This window comes from Felis catus, chromosome D1 (genome assembly GCF_018350175.1).
Source record: "Felis catus isolate Fca126 chromosome D1, F.catus_Fca126_mat1.0, whole genome shotgun sequence".
Classification (NCBI taxonomy): Eukaryota; Metazoa; Chordata; class Mammalia; order Carnivora; family Felidae; genus Felis; species Felis catus.
Genome location: NC_058377.1, coordinates 8,730,388 through 8,749,687, shown reverse-complemented (window position 1 = coordinate 8,749,687; position 19,300 = coordinate 8,730,388). Strand labels below are relative to the sequence as shown.

The 19,300-nt window shown below is 39.2% G+C and overlaps 1 protein-coding gene and 1 long non-coding RNA gene across 2 annotated transcripts in view; one reads left to right on the top strand and one right to left on the bottom strand.

Annotated features, from left to right (window-relative positions):
• LOC109491781 overlaps positions 1-16,505 on the top strand; it is a 111,286-nt gene extending 94,781 nt beyond the window's left edge. The window contains exon 15 of the long non-coding RNA XR_006585907.1: positions 15,912-16,505. This is a non-coding gene — a long non-coding RNA (uncharacterized LOC109491781). The remainder of the gene's footprint in view (positions 1-15,911) is intronic.
• The window catches only part of FDX1 (ferredoxin 1), a 36,665-nt gene that overhangs the window by 11,981 nt on the left and 5,384 nt on the right, over positions 1-19,300 (bottom strand). The gene's annotated exons all lie outside the window — the stretch shown is intronic.

Below are 19,300 nucleotides of genomic sequence, written 5' to 3'. Positions count from 1 at the left end.
CCCTTTGTTGAAAAGAGTAAGTATCCTTCCTTCATTAGTTGCCTTTGTACCTTGGCTATAACCAAGAAGTTAAAATAATCCAAATATCCATGAAGGGACGAAACTGTAAACAAAATGTAGTATATCCATAAAATGGAATATTATTTGGCCATAAAAATGAAGTACTGGTATATGCTACAACATAGATGAACCTTAAAAATATACTAAATGGGGGGCACCTGGGTGGCGCACTCAGTTGAATGTCCGACTTTGGCTCAGGTCACGATTTTGTGGTCTCCTGGTTCAAGATACATGTTGGGCTCTGTGCTGACAACTCGGAGCCTGGAGCCTGCTTTGGATTCTGTGTCTCCCTCTCTCTCTGTCCTTCCCTGGCTTGTGCGTGCACTTTCTCTCTCAAAAATAAATAAACATTAAAAATGTTTTTAATGTACTAAATGGAAGAAGTCAGTTACAAAAGATGACTTATAATATGATTCCATTTACATGTAGTATCCAGAATAGGCAAATCTACAGATATAAAAAGTATATATGTAATTGTATAGGGGGAGGGAAATGTGGGGTTGGGGAGTGATAGCTAAATGGTATAGAATTTCCATTTGGAGTAATGACAGTGTTTTCAAATTAACTGTGGTGAGGGAGTGGTATCAGCAAGATGGACAATAAAGACGTGTCCCTATCATATCCCAGCTTCACAACGATAACTTGGCACCCACCCACAACATGGTGAGAGCTGTGGGATACAGGCAGGAGGCTGAAAGTTTGGTGTGGCCCAAGAATGAGGAGAGCCATTTTGAGAAAATGCTGCCAAACAGGCCTCCTGCCTCATCAAGAGTACTGAGTTTGAGCTGAACAAATAGGTGTCAGTGAGTGGCTAGGAGACAGCAGCCAGGGCTCACAATATATCAAAGAGACGTGAGTCTTACTGACCATGTCATGTGCTCTGGTAGAAGGCCCTCCCATGAGCACTGGGAATGCCTCACCCACAGATTCAGCCAGCCAGCCCAAAGATACCCCAAGCACTCCACACATCTCACCCATACATCCCCCTTCTGAGCCGGTGGCCAACTCCCCATGCACACTCCCAAGGGAAGCAATGCTGAGCTTATGTAGACGACTAGTAAGAATGCGCACGAACCTATGGGCCTGGGAGAGACTGCCCTTGGAAAAGTAAAAGGAAGGTTGTCAGTACACAACCTGGCTCTGCAGAATCCAGAGAAGACACATAAGCTTCAGAACCTGCCACAAGAGGAAGCAAGACTACAGCAGGTGAATCCACTGAAGGCCAGAGAAAGCCTCAGAATCCCTAGCAGGGCTGACAAAAAGTATTTCCCTCCCAAAATCAGTCAGTGAAGACTGGAGGAAATGACTGCTACTACAAATGTGAAAACAGCATCATGAGACTTCAAGGCACATGAAAAATGAAGGAAACATGACACCACTGAGAGAACACAATAATCTTCCAGTAACCGACAACAAAGACATGAAGATCTGCTGCTTACCTGATAAAGAATTCCAAATAGGGCTTTTAAGGAAACTCAATGAGCTCCAAAAAAAGAAAAAAAGAAAAAAAAAAAAAACACAGAAAGATAATTCAATGAAATCAGGAGGAAAAATGCATGAACAAAATGGTAAGTTTAACAAAGAGTTTTGAAATCATAAAAGAGAACCAAAAAGAACTTTTGGAGCTGAATAATACAATGAATGAAATGGAAAATGTAAGCAAGACCATCAACAACAGAATGGACCAGGCAGAAGAAAGAATCTGTGAATTAGAAGATAGGATCTTTGAAACTATTCGGTCAGAGAAAAAGAAAAAAGAATGGAAAAGAGTAAGAAAGCCTATGTGATCTACTGGTGTTTTGACGATCAAAACAAACAATCCATGAATTACTGGAGTGCCAGACAGAGAATAGAGGGAGAAGACACCAAAAAGCTTATTTAAAGAAATAAGAAAGGCTGAGAATTTCCAAAATCTGGGAGAGATTTAGACATGCAAATTCATGAAGTTCATAGGTCCCCAAACAAACTCAACTTGAAAAGATGTTCTTCAAGACACATTACAATAAAACTGCCAAAGATCAAAGACAGAGAAGGAATCTTAAAAGCAGCAAGAGAAAAGCAGCTTGTAATTTACAAGGGAATCCCCATAAAGTTATCACTGCATTTCTCAGCAGAAACCTTATAGGCCAGGAGACACTGAAATTACATATAAAACATGCTGACAGGAAAAACACCCACAAAAAACACTCTGACAAAGCTGTCCTTCAGAAATGAAAGAGACACAAAGACTTTCCCAGACAAATGAAAGGTGAGGAAGTTCTTCACCACTAGACCTGCTTTATAAGAAGTAATAAAAAGAATTCTTGAAGTTAAAATGAAAGGAAGTGGGACATCTGTCTGGCTCAGTAAGAAGAGCATGTGACTCTTGATCTCGGGGTCATGAGTTCAAGCCCCACAATGGGGTGTAGAGAGTACTAAAAAAATAAAATAAAATAAAATGAATGGATGTTAATTAGTAACATGGAAATGTACAACACACTGGCAAAAATAAGAATGCAGTCACATTTAGAATATTCTAATACTGTAATATGGTGGGGTATTCACCACTTAACTCCAGTATAAAGATTAAAGGACAAAAGTATAAAAATAACTATAGCTACAACAATTTGTTAATAAATATATAATATAAAGTGATTAATCAAAAACTGAAAGGGGGAAGTAAAAAGGTAGTTTTGTGGCATGTGATCAAAGTTGTTATCAGAATAAAACAGACAGTAATTATCTATAGATGTTTTATATAAGTTTCATGGTAGTCACAAAGCAAAAACCTCAGCAGATACACAAAGGATTAAGGGAATCAAAGATACCACTATATAAAATCATCAATTTACAGAGGAATACAGCAAGAAAGGAATAAAAGAATATGGGAGCTACAAAACAGCCAGAAAATAATGAATAAGATGGCACTGGTAAGTCCTTACCTATCATAATTACACTAAATGTAAATAGATTATATTCTCCATTCAAAAGGAATAGAGTGGCTGAATGGATAAAAAACAAGACCCAACTATATGCTACCTACAAGAGACTCACTGCAGCTTCAAGGACACAAAAGCTCAAAGTGAAAGGTTAGAAAAAGATACCCCATGCAAGTGGAAACCAAAACAGAGTTCGATATACTCATATCAGACAAAATAGACCTTAATTCAAAAGCTGTAATAAGAGAAAAAGAAGGCACTTATGATAATGATAAAGGAGTCAACTCATCAAGAAGATGTAACAATTTAAAAATATGTTCACCCAACATGGGAACACCCAAATATATTAGGTAAAGACTAACAAATCTAAAGGGAAAAACAACAATAGTAGGGGACTTCAATACCCCAATTTCAACAGTGGATAGATCATCCAGGCAGAAAATCAACTGGGAAATATTAGGCTTTAACTATGCTTTGGATCAAATGGACCTAATAGACATTCCACTCAACAGCACCAGAATATATAATCTTCTCAAGTGCACACTAAATATTCTCCAAGATAGGTCCTATGTTAGGTCATAAAACAAGTCTTAAAAATTCAAGAAGACCGAAATCATACCAAGTATCTTTTCCAACCACAACAATATGAAACTAGAAATCAATAACAGGAGAAAAACTATAAAGTTCACAAATATGTGAAAACTAATAATACACTCCTGAACAACCAATTGTCCAAAGAAGAAATCAAAAGATAAAAATAGTAATAACAATAATCCTGAAACAAACAAAAATGGAAACACAACAACTCAAAACTTATGGAAAGCAACAAAAGCAGTTCTAAGAAGGAAGTGTATAATGATAAATAGCTACATTAAGAAAAAAGAGAGATCTCAAACTTTAAACCTCAAGAAACTAAAAAAAGAAGAAAAAACTAAGCCCAAGGTTAGCAAAAGGAAGGAAATAACAATGAACAGAACATAAATGAAAGAGACCAGAAAATAATAGAAAAGATGAATGAAACTAAGAGTTGTTTTTCTGAAAACATAAAACTAACAAAAACCTTTTGCTAGACTAATAAAGAAGACTCAAAAATATACGTATCAGATTAAAGAAGAGATATTACAACAGCCACCACTCAAGTACAAAGGATCATAAGAGACTACTATGAAACAATTATATACCAACAAATTGGACAACCTAAGATAAATGGACAAATTCCTAGAAACATACAACCTACCAAGACTGAATCATGAAGAAATAGAAAATCTGAGCAGACCAATATGAGTAAAATGATTAAATGAGTAATCAAAACCTCCCAAAAAAGAAAAGTCCAGGACCAAATGGTTTAACTGGTACATTCTACCAAACATTTAAAAAAGAATTAATGCCAATTCTTCTCAAACTCTTCTGAAAAACTAAAGAGAAAGGAATATTCCCAAACTTATTTTATGAGGCCAAAATTAACCTGATACCAAAGCCAGATAAGGACACTACCAGAGAAGTTAACAACAAGCCAGTACCTTTGATGAAAATAGATGTAAAAATTCTCAACAAAATATTAGCAAAATATTCAACAGCACATTAAAAGGATCATACACCATGATGAAGTGGAATTTATTCCTGGGATGTAAGGATGATTCAACATATGCAAATAAACCAATGTGATACACCACATTAATAGAGAGAAAGTTAAAAACCATATCATCAACACAACAGATACAGAAAAAGCATGACAAAATTCAACACCCATTTCTGATAAAAACTCTCAACAAGTTTACAATATAGAGGAACGTACCTCAACATAAGAAAGGCTACATATGACAAGCCCACAACTAATTGTTAGAAGTTGAAAGCTTTTCCTCTAGTATCAGGAACAAGATAATAAATCAATGAGAAGAACTGACATCTTTACTACGTTAAGTCTTCCAATCCACAAAGTAAGCTTCTCCACTACTTTGGTCTTTCTTTCCTCAGAGTATTATAATTTTCAAAAGATAGATCCTATACATATTTTGTTAGATTTAAACCTCAAAATGACGATTTGGGTGGGAATGCAAGCTGGTGCAGCCGCTCTGGAAAACAGTATGGAGGTTCCTCAAAAAACTAAAAATAGACCTACCCTACGACCCAGCAATTGCACTATTAGGCATTTATCCATGGGATACAGGTGTGCTGTTTCGAAGGGACACGTGGGCCCCCCCACCATGTTCATAGCAGCACTATCCACAAGAGCCAAAGTATGGAAAGAGCCCAAATGACCATCAATGGATGAATGGGTAAAGAAGATGTGGTACATATATACAATGGAGTATTACTTGGCAATCAAAAAGAATGGAATCTTGCCATTTGCAACTACGTGGATGGAACTGGAGGGTATCATGCTAAGTGAAATAACTCAGTCAGAGAAAGACAAATATCATATGACTTCACTCACATGAGGACTTTAAGAGACAAAACAGATGAACCTAAGGGAAGGGAAACAAAAATAATATAAAAACAGGGAGGAGGACAAAACAGAAGAGACTCATAAATATGGAGAACAAACTGAGGGTTACTGGTGGGGCTGTGGGAGGGGGGATGGGCTAAATGGGTAAGGGGCATTAAGGAATCTACTACTGAAATCATTGTTTCACTATATGCTAACTAATTTGGATATAAATTATAAAAAATAAAAAATAAAATTTAAAAAATGTCAATTTGGGGAGCTATTGTAAATGTTCTTTAAAAAAAATTTCAGTTTCCAGGTGTTCATTGCTAGTATATAGAAATACAATGGATTTTTGTGTGTTCATCTTGTATCCAGGGACTTTGCTAAATAAACTCACTTATTAGTTCTAAGATTTTTTTGTACATTCCTTGTGATTTTTTTAATGTAAACAACAATCATTGTCAAAACCAGACAGTTTTATTTCTTCCTTTTCAATCCATATGTCTTTTTTAATTTTCCTTTTTTTTTCCCACCTTAATACACAGACTAAGACTTCCAGCATGACATTAAACAGGAATGGTGAGGCTAGTCACCTTTGCCTGATCTTAGGGGACAGGCATTCCATCTTTCACCATTAAGCAGGATGTTAGTTGTAGGTTTTTTGTCGATACCCTTGATCAGCACCTGATTTTGCACAACCAGAGCCTACTTGTTTTCAGTTAAAACATGGAAGCTGCTCACATCCTTAATGAAGATTCCCGTAGCTCCCAACTCCACTAGAATCACTACCCAAACTGCCAAAGGCTATGGGCAGGAACAAAGTAGATGACAATCCTATTGGGCCTCATCTTCTAACTCCTCTTTAAGCATCATGGCATTCCCAGGCTCCATTCCTCCATGAAATCATCTGTATTGAAAATCAACTGTGCATGTGTTCCCACTACCAGAATGGGGTACAAAGTGGAGAAAGGAGTCTCTAAAGTGAATGTGTGTGGTATGGTGTGTGTGTGTGTGTGTGTGTGTGTGTGTGTGTGTGTGTGTGTGTAGTAGATGGATCCAGGGAGTTAAGTATGTTTTCTTGATCCAGAGTTAGAAATTGCAATGCATAATTTTCTCATAGAAACCAGGCTGTAAATGGTGATTAAGTTAGTTATGAAGAAACAGGTTCTGTGGGTTGGCTTGGAAATTGAGCCACCATGTATATTATTTTCATGGAAAAACAGATCCTAAATTCGAAGCAGTTAACCTGAAAATGGATCTGGGGAACAAAACACTATTCATAAAATGGGGAACAACTATCACGTTTTAATCTTATCACACACACGGGGACCAAGTCTACAAAACAAAGGCTGGAAGGCAACCTATAAAAGGATAAAGGATACAAAAGTAACAATAACTAACAGCACCTTCAATCTAAAAGTGATAGCTGATGAGAATATGGGTGCACTAATATAATGACACATGGAAAGAGATGGGACTGAAAGGGCAAAAGTTATGTGACACGCTCATATACAACCCCACAGTAATATCAATGGCTGTCAGCTTTTAGTGTCTTTATAAATGGTTGGTTATATAAATTAATGGAGGAAATGTGTGTATGTGTGTACATATAAGTATGTATGTATATGTTATCTGTATTTTTTCTTTTTTTCTTTTAGAGAGAAAATGCAGGGGAGAGAGGGAGAGAGAGTGAGAGAGGGAGGGAGGGAGGGAGGGAGACAGAGAGAGAGACAGAGAGAGAGACAGAGAGAGAGAGGGAATGAATCTCAAGAGAGAATGAATGCTCAGCATGGAGCCCAACGCGGGGCTCAATCTCATAACTCTGGGATCATGACCTAAGCCAAAATTAAGAGTCAGACGCTCAACCAACAGGGCCACCCAGGTACCCCATCTATACTCTTATAGATATAGATATAGATATAGATATAGATATAGATATAGATATAGATATAGATATATAGATATATACACACATATACATGTAAGCATAAAATGATCACACTTTATGAGGGACATATTCTCAAAGGTTTTGGAAATTGTTGGTCTCATAATTCAAGAGTTATTTTCCTGATGAACCAAAAGGTAAAATAGGGAGATGGGTTCTAATTGTTCATAAATCTATAATATTCTTATCACATTTTTGTGTTAAAATATACTTAGGTAGAACAAACATTTGAAATAAGATTTTTTTACATTCCCATGTCCACCTTTCAAATAATCAAAAATACTTAGTAGAGACGATAATTGGACTTAGAGACACATTACAGCCACACCATATCCATCGTTCTTGCCTGGTTATGCAATAATTTTCCTGAAGTTAAAGGTATGTATGCTTTAGTGCTGCTTTTATTTTGCCAGCTCTCTAACAATTAAGAATTCTCCTAAATTAAAAGTAATATGTATCACAACAGAGTTTTGCTTTCTTCATAGCTTTTTGTCACTTCTAACCTCTATTCCCAAATAACTGATTTTCAGATGCATTTTTCGGCATTAGCACTTAATGCATGCTTGGCTGGAAACTGTTACAGGCTTTAAAAATAGTAAATTATAACCAGGGTTGAAAATATCAGCACTATAATCAACAAAATCATACAGACATTCAGATGTCTGTAAATAGCGGTTGACATGATGGTGACAAAGGATGGCACGTGTCTGTTTGCCACTTAACGTGACATCGCTTTAGCCGATGTAACAAATGTAAAGTTGACAGTTTATGCAGCCTGTCAGCTTGTAACTATGGGATTCCTGACCATAGTTTCTTGACCACATACTTCTGATTTTGCTAGAGTAAAGCATTTCAAATTTGCAGAACTGAAAAATTACCTTAAGGGTAAGTATGGTTATTGGCTAATCTGAAGGCTGGCAATAAATAAAACATCTCCAGACTGAGTTTTTGGGGTTTTTTTGTTTGTTTGTTTGTTTTTTAAACAAGGCTAATGATATTAAGTTTGGGGGAAATGCTCAGAAATCCTTGCCATAAATTCCCAGGAAAGGATAGAGATCTACAGACTGTTGCTCCTTTCCTTTCATGTAATTTGAGTGTTTGCCAACAGGAAAAAGATCATTTTGCACACCCGTGCGCCTGTATCTTATATTAAGATTTTGTTGGGGCGCCTGGGTGGCTCTGTCGGTTAGGCATCTGATTCTGGATTTCAGGTCAGGCCATGATCTCAGGGTTCACAGGTTCCAGCCCCGTGTCAGGCTCCGTGCTGCCTGCACTTGTGATTCTCTCTCACCCTCTCTCTCAAAATAAACAAATTAACTTAAAAAAATCATTTTGTAGAGATATTATGATGCTGACAAGACAGATTGCCCACCCTGACCCAATGCCTTTCCCCCCAAAATCCAGAGGATAACGGTATTAAAATATTATATATTAAAAATGTGAAACTATATATAAATATAAAATTTAATTTTCTAAAGTTTGATGTAGCATAGCCTGTAATACAGTATACCAACAGATAACCAATAAACATGACAGGAATACGTATAGATTTATGTGAACATGATCAGGATCTCCCAATTTGAATACTTTTCCTCAAAAGAGACATATGAAGGAAGTAGATGATACAGCAGAAAAAAACCAAGGTCTGAGGTAATAAACTAGGTAAACTTGATCAGAGAGGTAGAACTGCCCCCTAGTGATGAAATATTACAATGCACTCTGAAAACTTAAAAGATCCTCCGAAAGATCTAGATCTTATAAACGTTGGAAATAAGCAAGCTTATAAATAAATGTGCTCCTTCCAAAATTTACCCATTTTCCTTTTTACTCAGTTATTCACTCATTACTTCATATTTAATGAGGAATAAAACAGGAGGAAGTTGTTATAAAGAAATATATAATGAATGAAATCATGATGTGTGCTATGAAAGAAACAAATAGGACAATAGGATGCCGTGATGGAGAATGATGGGTTTGGGGCAGCAGGAGGAATCCTACTGGGTGGTTGGGCAAAGCCTCACTGAGGAAGTAACATAGAAACTGAGACTAGATGGATGAAAATCCGTGTATAGGAGAAAGGAGAGAGGGAGGTGTGCCAGGCAGAGAAAAATGTAAAGTGTGTATGAAGTCTCAAAGTAAAAATTCTGGGTGAGTTCCACTCTTAAGAGAAGGCCAGTGTGGTCAAAAAGAGAGAGAGGATGATGAGAAATTCTGGAGAAGAAGAAGGGCATTGGGGCCTTTTAGGCTCAGGGTAAGGAATGTGGATTTTGTCCTAAGTGAAATGGGAAGTTATTCGTGGTTTTAATCCGGGCACATGCCTGGCGTGCATTAGGATAAATCACCCCAAGTTCCGGGCTCAAGAGCAGAGGCAGGTAAGCACAGTTCCTAGTACACCGTGGCTGGCCAGCCCCAAGCAGTGCCTGCAGGGACGTGGGGAACAGGACACACTGGAGACATATTTTGGAGGCACAAGTGACAGGAGCTCCTGATGGGACTGGAGGTAGGGACTGGGGGAGAAGGCAGAATAAAAGACACTCTCCGGCTTCAGGCTTGAACAGCTGGGCGATGCTCACTGACAACAGGAAAGGCCCTAGGAAGAACACGTTTCAGTGGGGGGAAGAAAATCAAAAGCTGTTTAGTTATGTTGACTTTAAAACATCTGTGCAATTTCCAAGAAGGGACATGAAGCAGAAAGTTGGATGTTTAAGTCCAGGGCTCATAGGAGAAGTGAGTTAAAAATGGAAATGTAACAATTTATGGGCATCTACAATGGGATTTAAAGTCACAGAAGGGATGAGATCACCTTGGGAGAAGTTGTTAAGAAATCTGTCTACTTGGTCAGGCTCATTTGAGTAGGACTTATAATAAGAGCTATATTTAAAGGGTCTCAACTTTAGGAGTTAATGAAATAGCTGCCCACATAAAGCTGTTATAATGAGTTCTTCTTTATAAAAATAACATTTTTTCAGTTTATTTTATTTAAGTTTAAGGTTTTTAAGTATATTTATTTATTTTTGAGAGAGAGAGAGAGAGAGAGCAAGTAGGGGATAGGGGCAGAGAGAGGGGGAAAGAGAATTCCAAGCAGGCTCCACACTGTCAGCAAGGAGCCCACCCCAGAGCTTGAACCCACAAACCGTGAGATCATGACCTGAGCTGAAATCAAGAATTGGCCCAAATGACTCAGCAGCCCAGGTGTCCTAACATTTCAGACTTCTTAACCTCATTGCTTTCATCTTTATTCTACAAAGTGGCTTAGGCTTAACTCTTATCTTTTGTGAACCTAGTTTAGGTAGGTTATATTTACATGCCAAAATTTCTGGACATGTTAGATCGTTAATCTTTAAAGCTTCTCTTCTGAGACTGCATAAGTGGACGCATAATTCTCATCAAATGACTAAAACTTGTGTGGGCATTAAATTTTTATATTCCTAGGGTATTAAGGAGAAAAAAGATTCTTCTAGTGATTATCTTGGTGGGATGAGATTATGGGAAACAGTTTTTAATGTATTTAAAATTTTTCTATGACGAAAAATGAGCCTGTATTAATCACTATGTTAACAATAATAGCTGATGTTTACTTTAAGCAGTTGCTTAGATTAATTCATTTCATGTCACAGCAGCTTCATAAGGTAGATACATTATTCCCATTTTACCCTCAAAAAGACAAGGTGTGAAGGAGGTGAGGTACCTAACCCAAGGTCACGAAGCTGGAAAAGTGGTAGATCTGAGACTCAAACCTTCACAGGAAGACTCCATTCTTAACATTCTAACTAAAGCCTTTCCAAAAAAACCCTTTTTAAAATTGTGACTCACAGTATGAATTCTATTCTACACCATGACCCAGGACACATATACTTTTTAAAAAAGCTAAACAAATAGTTCATGAAATAATACCCGTGCGAAAGATGGTATGCTTTTATATATTCTGTTCTTTCTGATTTCCTTAAAATCTTGCTGGGAGCTACCCAATTGGTTTCACAATCCACTAACGGTTGGAATCTGCAGTTTGAAAAACACTTTAGTACAATACATACTCATTAATGATGAATATTTTAAAAATTTTCAAAAGATACTTTGATCACAATGAGTATGTGCAGTAAGTCCATAATACTTAGGCTTTCTTTAATTTAGAAAGAATTAGTGGAAAGCAACTCATGAAAATCATCGACAGCAAACAGAGTATTCACAATGCTTTCAGAAAAACGTGGCTTCAAGTAAAAGGCTGAAAGTCATTTAATGAAATGTTTAAAATTAGTTTTCATTTTTATGATTTTTTTTTTGTCAAATAGCACATTTAGAGAGATTTTACTAACCAAGAAAATAAACAATACCTCATCAGAAAAACAGGCAAATAATTTGAGCAAACAACTTATAAAACAAAGTTTACCAGGTAATTCTATCCCTAGTAATTTTTTGCAAGGAGATTATAAACCACATACATAAAAAGTATTTCTGAGGATGTTCACCTTTAAGTTATTTAGAATACTTGAAAACTGGAAGCCACCTAAATGTCCAAAGAAATGGATTAAATAAATCATGGTATATCTATATGAAAGAAAATATACAGACATTTTAAATGATGTTTACAAAATTATATTTAATGTCAGATATTCTCTCCTGGTATGTTCAATGGGGGGAAAAAAACGCACTTAAAACCAATGATCTTTTTTTTTTTTTTTTTTTTTTTTTTATCCCAGGGACACTACTCCCAAAATTCTCACGTAATTCAAAACTCAGGTCTAGACTAATTTTGTCAAGGGAATAAAGGCAGAAAGGGGCGGGGCGGGAGCGTGGGCCTCCGCATTTCCGGCCCCGCCCACCTAGACAGGAAGCGGCCCTGCCTGCTGAGCTCCAGGACACAAGGCACCCACCTGCTTCTCCAGCACCACTCTGGATTTCCCGGAGATTTTTGTGAGCTTAAAAATATTTTTTGCTTGTAAAATCCTATTTTCTAAGCACCTATAGCGTATCCACTCCTAAATTAACAGCACACACTGTCAGGGGGATCGTTCAACCGTCAGGACATCAGGTCACATTTAACTTCCATCCCAAAGTTACTGGTTTGGGGAAGGGCGGTTATTTCAGCACTACACCATCACCTGATGAGTCAGTGCATGGTCCACCTGCTCTGGTCAGAGATTAGGAAACACAGTAGGCTTGGCGCCCAGCATGGAGCCCAATGTGAGGCTTGAACCCAAGACCCTGAGATCAATGCTTGAGCTGAGATCAAGAGTCACGGGCTTAAGCGACTGAGCCGCCCAGGGCCCCAGAAAACATTTCTATCTATCTATCTGCTAACGTGGCTCCCCCATAATGGCATTAGCACGAACATAGTCTACAATTCACCATGACTGTCAGCTTCAAAATTAAGTGAATCTCTTCACATTTTAAAAATGTGGGCACCTGGGTGGGAGTCGGTTAAGGGTCTGACTCTTGATTTTAGCTCAGGTCACCATCTCAGTTTTTGGGCGTTTGAGCCCCGCATCAGGCTCTATGCTGACCAAGCCTGCTTGAGATTGCACCTCTCTCTCTGCCCCTCCCTTGCTGGCGCTCTCTCGGTCCCTCTCAAAATAAATAAACTTAACAACAACAACAATAAATGTGGATAGATTCACACAATTTCAAACATGATACAGAATATGCAACTTTAATATTTTCCTATCACCCTTATTTCATGTCATTCATGTTTGCATAAAATGTCACCACAAGATGGGTTTTAAAAAGCACAGAAATGTGGGCACCTGGGTGGCTCAGTCCGGTAGGCTTACGACTCTATTTTGGCTCAGGTCATGATCTCACAGTTCATGAGTTTGAGCCCCACATGGGATTCTTTCTCCCTCTCTCTCTGCTCCTCCCCGCCCCCCCCCCCATAAACAAACTAAACTAAAAAGAAAAAAGCATGGAAAGTTATTAGTGGTTATGGAGAGTAGAATAATGGATGAATTTTATTTTACATGCTTATTAAAATTTCCAAAGTTTTCTACAATGAATAACATGCACTGATGTTTTTAATCAGGAAAAATATTACTTTCTGTATTTATACAGATTTTATTTTTACCCCAATTTTTTACTTGTAGTAAAAAATACATACCATAAAATCTACCATCACTAGCCACTTTTAAGTATACGATTCAGTGGCATTAAGTACAATCGTTATGTTGTACAAGCATCACCACCGTCTATTTCCAGAAGACCCTCAACATCCCAAACAGGTTCTTCCCTTCCGTTAGTCTCTGGGAACCTCTGGTCTACTTTGTCTCTATGAATATTCCTGTTCTAGGTACCTCACGTGCGAAGAGTTAGAGAGTATTTGTCCTGTGTCTGGCTTATTTCACTTACACAATGTTTTCCAGGTTCCTCTACACTGCAGCATGTGTCAGAATCTCATTTCTTTTAACGGTTAAATAATACTCCATTATATGTATATATCTCATCTTGTTCCTCCATCCATCTGTTGATGGACAGTTGAGTAGATTTCTACCTCTGGGGTACTGGGAATGATGCTGCTACGAGCAATGGGGTACAACATGTCTGAGTCTCTGCTTTCAGTTCTTTTGAGGCTCTACCTAGGAATGCAACTGCGGGACCACATGGTAATTCTGTGTTTAACTATCAGCGGCCCTGCCAAACTGTTCTCCATGGTGGCTGCACCATGGTACATTCCCACCAGCCATGCATCTGGCCTCCAATTTCTCCTCATCCCTGCCAACACTTGTCATTCTCTCATTTTTCTGACAACAGTCATCCTCGTGGATGTGAAGCAGTATCTCACCATGTATACAGATTTTTATATAATAAAATAGACTAATGCAAACATTTCTAACACTTTTTTCATGTCAGATATTATTCCGAAGACACGTACTTTTTTTTTCAATATATGAAATTTATTGTCAGATTGGTTTCCATACAACACCCAGTGCTCATCCCAAAAGGTGCCCTCCTCAATACCCATCACCCACCCTCCCCTCCCTCCCACCCCCCATCAACCCTCAGTTTGTCCTCAGTTTTTAAGAGTCTCTTATGCTTTGGCTCTCTCCCACTCTAACCTCTTTTTTTTTTTCCTTCCCCTCCCCCATGGGTTTCTGTTAAGTTTCTCGGATCCACATAAGAGTGAAAACATATGGTATCTGTCTTTCTCTGTATGGCTTATTTCACTTAGCATCACACTCTCCAGTTCCATCCACGTTGCTACAAAGGGCCATATTTCATTCTTTCTCATTGCCACGTAGTACTCCATTGTGTATATAAACCACAATTTCTTTATCCATTCATCAGTTGATGGACATTTAGGCGCTTTCCATAATTTGGCTATTGTTGAGAGTGCTGCTATAAACACTGGGGTACAAGTGCCCCTATGCATCAGGACTCCTGTATCCCTTGGGTAAATTCCTAGCAGTGCTACTGCTGGGTCATAGGGTAGGTCTATTTTTAATTTTTTGAGGAACCTCCACACTGTTTTCCAGAGCGGCTGCGCCAGTTTGCATTCCCACCAACAGTGCAAGAGGGTTCCCGTTTCTCCACATCCTCTCCAGCATCTATAGTCTCCTGATTTGTTCATTTTGGCCACTCTGACTGGCGTGAGGTGATATCTGAGTGTGGTTTTGATTTGTACTTCCGTGATGAGGAGCGACGTTGAGCAGCTTTTCATGTGCCTGCTGGCCATCCGGATGTCTTCTTTAGAGAAGTGTCTATTCATGTTTTCTGCCCATTTCACTGGGTTATTTGTTTTTTGGGGTGTGGAGTTTGGTGAGCTCTTTATAGATTTTGGATACTAGCCCTTTGTCCGACATGTCATTTGCAAGTATCTTTTCCCATTCCGTTGGTTGCCTTTGAGTTTTGTTGGTTGTTTCCTTTGCAGTGCAGAAGCTTTTTATCTTCATAAGGTCCCAGTAGTTCATTTTTCCTTTTAATTCCCTTGCCTTTGGGGATGAAGACACATATTAACTTAACCATTATCAAAGTCCTATGAAGTGAGTATTATTATTAACTCCACTTGACAGATAATGAAAGTGAGGCAGAGGGGAGGTCAGTGACTTACTCAAGGTATTAAAGTAAGTCACTACAGGAAAAGTTACAATACAGGGAAAAGTGGAATGAAAATGAAAAACTCACAATCAGATCAAGAAGAGACAACCAGCACTGAACGCCTTCTAAGACTGTTTTCAGTACATTCTGAAAAATCAAAAGCAACTAAATACATTTGTCTTTTTCACTTATAAACATCTACCTGTGTTGTTATAAATACATTGTGAATGTTATTTGTAACGGACACATACTGTAATTTAAAAATGCCATCCTGGACTTAAACAATTCCCATTATAAGACATTTAGGTTGTCTCCCCTAATTTTTTTCTTAGATACATTTTTCAAATAGGTGACGAGCCAACAGCCTCTTCCGTGCTGTCCTGCCGGCTGCTTCCCTTATCCTGTATTCAATAAACTTGTATCTCCTTTAAAAACGAATTGATTAAATAAAAATAAAATAGGTAATGCATTCACACCATCCAAAACTCAGAAAGTATAAAAAGTGTTATAATGAAAATCTCCCTCCTACCAACAGGTAACCACTGATCTTTGTTTTTAAGACTCCTTCCAGAGACTTTTTCTAACACGGCCATATAATATCCCACTGTGTAACGACACACCAGCCCTCCACTGATGGGCATTCGGTTGTTTCAGACTTTTTGCTGTTACAAGTATCTCTGCAGCGAAGAGCCCAATACACATGCCTCGCATATACAACTGCCTCTGTGGAGACATGTAGAAAAATAGATGCATGGGTCGCAGCCTCCACGTCAGCTTTCTCAGAACTCAAAAGATCAACTTTCTCAAGGACACGAACAGTGTTCATTATTTCATCTATGTATCCTCGCTTAGACCGGTAATGGCCTCCACAGTCAGCCGTAAAGATGACAAAGACACAGTTCTGTCACGTAAGTTTCCTTTGGCACTGTGAACTTTTATACTGGCTGATGCAACGTCTTTGCCTTCTAAGTCCAATACCTGAGCCTCCTCGGGGGAGTTTCTATAGACTATTTTTGTTCCTGAGTACGAGCCACACTTTCCCATTTCTCTGGATGTCTTGAATTTTTTTTCATTGCAGGTGGACACTGTGCCTAATAAAATGTGGCGACCAGGGAAATCAGGATTCCAACCCTGTGCCTGTTGTTATTTGTTTCTCCAGTGACTTCCTGTTCTAATGCTCCAAAGTCTGTTTCCTCCGTCGTGTGTGGCCTCTGAAGTCTCTGCTCGGTTAGCTCAGCGGTCAGCCAGATGACTGGACAGGGTTTCCTTCAATGCATTGAATCACTAACTCTTCCACCTTTTGCTGACGAGCTTGGCGTGTGACTCAGTGCCCCTTCAACGTTCAGTCCCCGCACGGGACTCCAGGTTAGCCAGGGATGAGAGGCCAGGGCCCTGACACATCTTTCCTGCAGGGTCGCACGTCGGGCGTGGCCGTCTTGATCCCCAGCACAGTCCAAAGCCCACTACAGACATCTCATTCCTCAGATCTTCCTTTTAAATTTTTGGCCAGGCTCCAGTTTGCCCAACTGGTATCACAGCCTCAGCAGTTGTGTTAAACAACCGCACGTGACTGTTTTAGACTGAAGTCCTAGGGGTAGATCTTTTTCCAAGGAGCAATCTCTGAGGCAGGTCAGGTAGCTCCCTGGGCTGGAGCTTTTCTGGAAAGCTGTGAGACAAGTGACCGCGGTCTGGAGATTGGACGTTCTGAGGGATTCAAGCCCCATGTGTCCCTCCAGTGGCCGCAAGGCTGCTGGGTTTCACAGCTACCGTAGTTCTGAAGCTGCGAAGTGTTAAGACTACTGTAGAACTGGGGATGAGAGGATGAGAGAAGGCCAAGTTTAAATGCCACGAGTCCTGCCATGCTTACCAGGGTCAGTACTGTGCTAAGCACTTCATTTCCAATATCCCATTTCACCTCTAACAACCCGATGAGGTTAGAACTATTATAATCCTAGTTTATAGAAGAGGAAACTGAGGCATGCAGACTTTCAAGTGGCTTGCTCCCGGTCTCACAGCTAGTAAGAGATAGGAACCATAATCGGTCTGATTCCAGAGTCTTATTCTCAATGACTATGCTTGTACTACTTTTCATCTGTGAGAGAATAATCCAGAGAAACTAGGTTTAGTTAAAAGTGTAGCTGGAAAAAAAACAAAACAAAACAAAAGGGGGCGCCTGGGTGGCTCAGTCGGTTGGGCATCCGACTTCGGCTCAGGTCATGATCTCGCGGTCCGTGAGTTTGAGCCCTGCGTCGGGCTCTGTGCTGACAGCTCAGAGCCTGGAGCCTGCTTCAGATTCTGTGTCTCCCTCTCTCTCTCCCCCTCCCCTGCTTGTGCTTTCTCTCTCTCTCAAAGGTAAATAAACATTAAAAAAAAAAAATTAAGGAGCACCTGGGTGGTTCAGTTGGTTGAGCATCCAACTTCGGCTCAGGTCATGATCTCGCAATTTGTGAGTTAGAGCCTCATGTCAGGCTCTGTGCTGACGGCTCAGAGCCTGGAGCCTGCTTCGGATTCCATCTCCTTCTCTCTCTGCCCCTCCCCCACTTGCGCTCTATCTCTATCAAAAAAAAAATTTTTTTTAAGTGTAGCTGAATATGAATGCATGAGGAAGATCAATTACAGATAAATTTTATAGAATATGTATTATACTTAAATTTTCTTTTAAGTATTTTCATTTCTTTTAAATGAATTCTTTCCCTAAATTAGTCATTCTTAACTATGGTGTGGATCTGAACCATGTGGAACTTTGTAAAAATATACCTACACAACTCCCCTCTCTCCCTGTACTATTTATGATGAAACGCAGATGTCTGCACTTTTAAAAGTTCTGTAGAGATTCTGAAACTCAATCCCAGCCAAGAATCACTGCATGAGACTCAAAAACTCCTTAAAATTAGAACCGTATCAACTATTTCACCACCTAATTTCTGTGACAGGTGTTCACACAGGAAAGATGCTTCTTAGGGGAAATGGCATAAAGGAAAAAGCAGACCTTTGGGAGTTAAGAGACTTGAGTTTGAGTGCTGGACCTCTCGCTCCTTGTACGACCCAGAGAAAATTGACTTCTCTGAACCTTAGTTTCTTCATCTATAAAATGGAAGTTTAAAAAACAAGTCTACAAGAACAGGTAACAAAGGCTGGAATGTACTATGCGTGCAAACGGTCGTTGTCATGATTAACCCTGACTTAGATTTAGAAATTCAGCAAATGTTATTCACTATCAGCTCTGGACAAAACCAACTCTGTGAGGTCCCTGAGTAAGAGCTCACAATCTAACACACGAGTACGGGAGAGGGCCATTCTCCCTAAAAAGGCAAACTGTGATGAGCATTGACACATATATTTATTATATGATGGGAAAACGGTGGAAGAGAAATAGTTCTGTGCTGGAAAAGGCCCCTAAAAGTGTAATGTGAACCGTGCCTAGAACGAATGAGAGTCAGACAGGCACAATCATAGTCTGCCTTGCTGCAAACCAGTGGTTCTCTAACATACAGCAAAGTCACACGAGGACTTGTGAAAACACACACTGCTGGGTGCTACCGCAAACACTCTGATTCGGCAGATCTGGAGTGGGGTTTGAGGATCTGCATCTCCCAAGTGACACGGATGCTAACACTGAGAACCACCACTCCAGACAGAGAGAGTACTTGAGCAAAAGTGACAGCTGACAGAACGGGTATCCCTGACCTAGAAGATGGCAGTTTCTGGGACACAGGCTTCGTGTGAGTGGTTACAGAATATGGTCAGAAATCTAGAAATAAAAACTTTCTAAATAAAATACTTCGTTCTCTAACAAGAGGGAGATAAACTGCACATCCGAGGAAGGGGAACAGACATTCGAGACTCTGTGTGGTGACGGAGGTTAAGTGGACATGTGGCAGTGGCCATCTGTCAATATATACAAATATCAAATCAATATGTTGT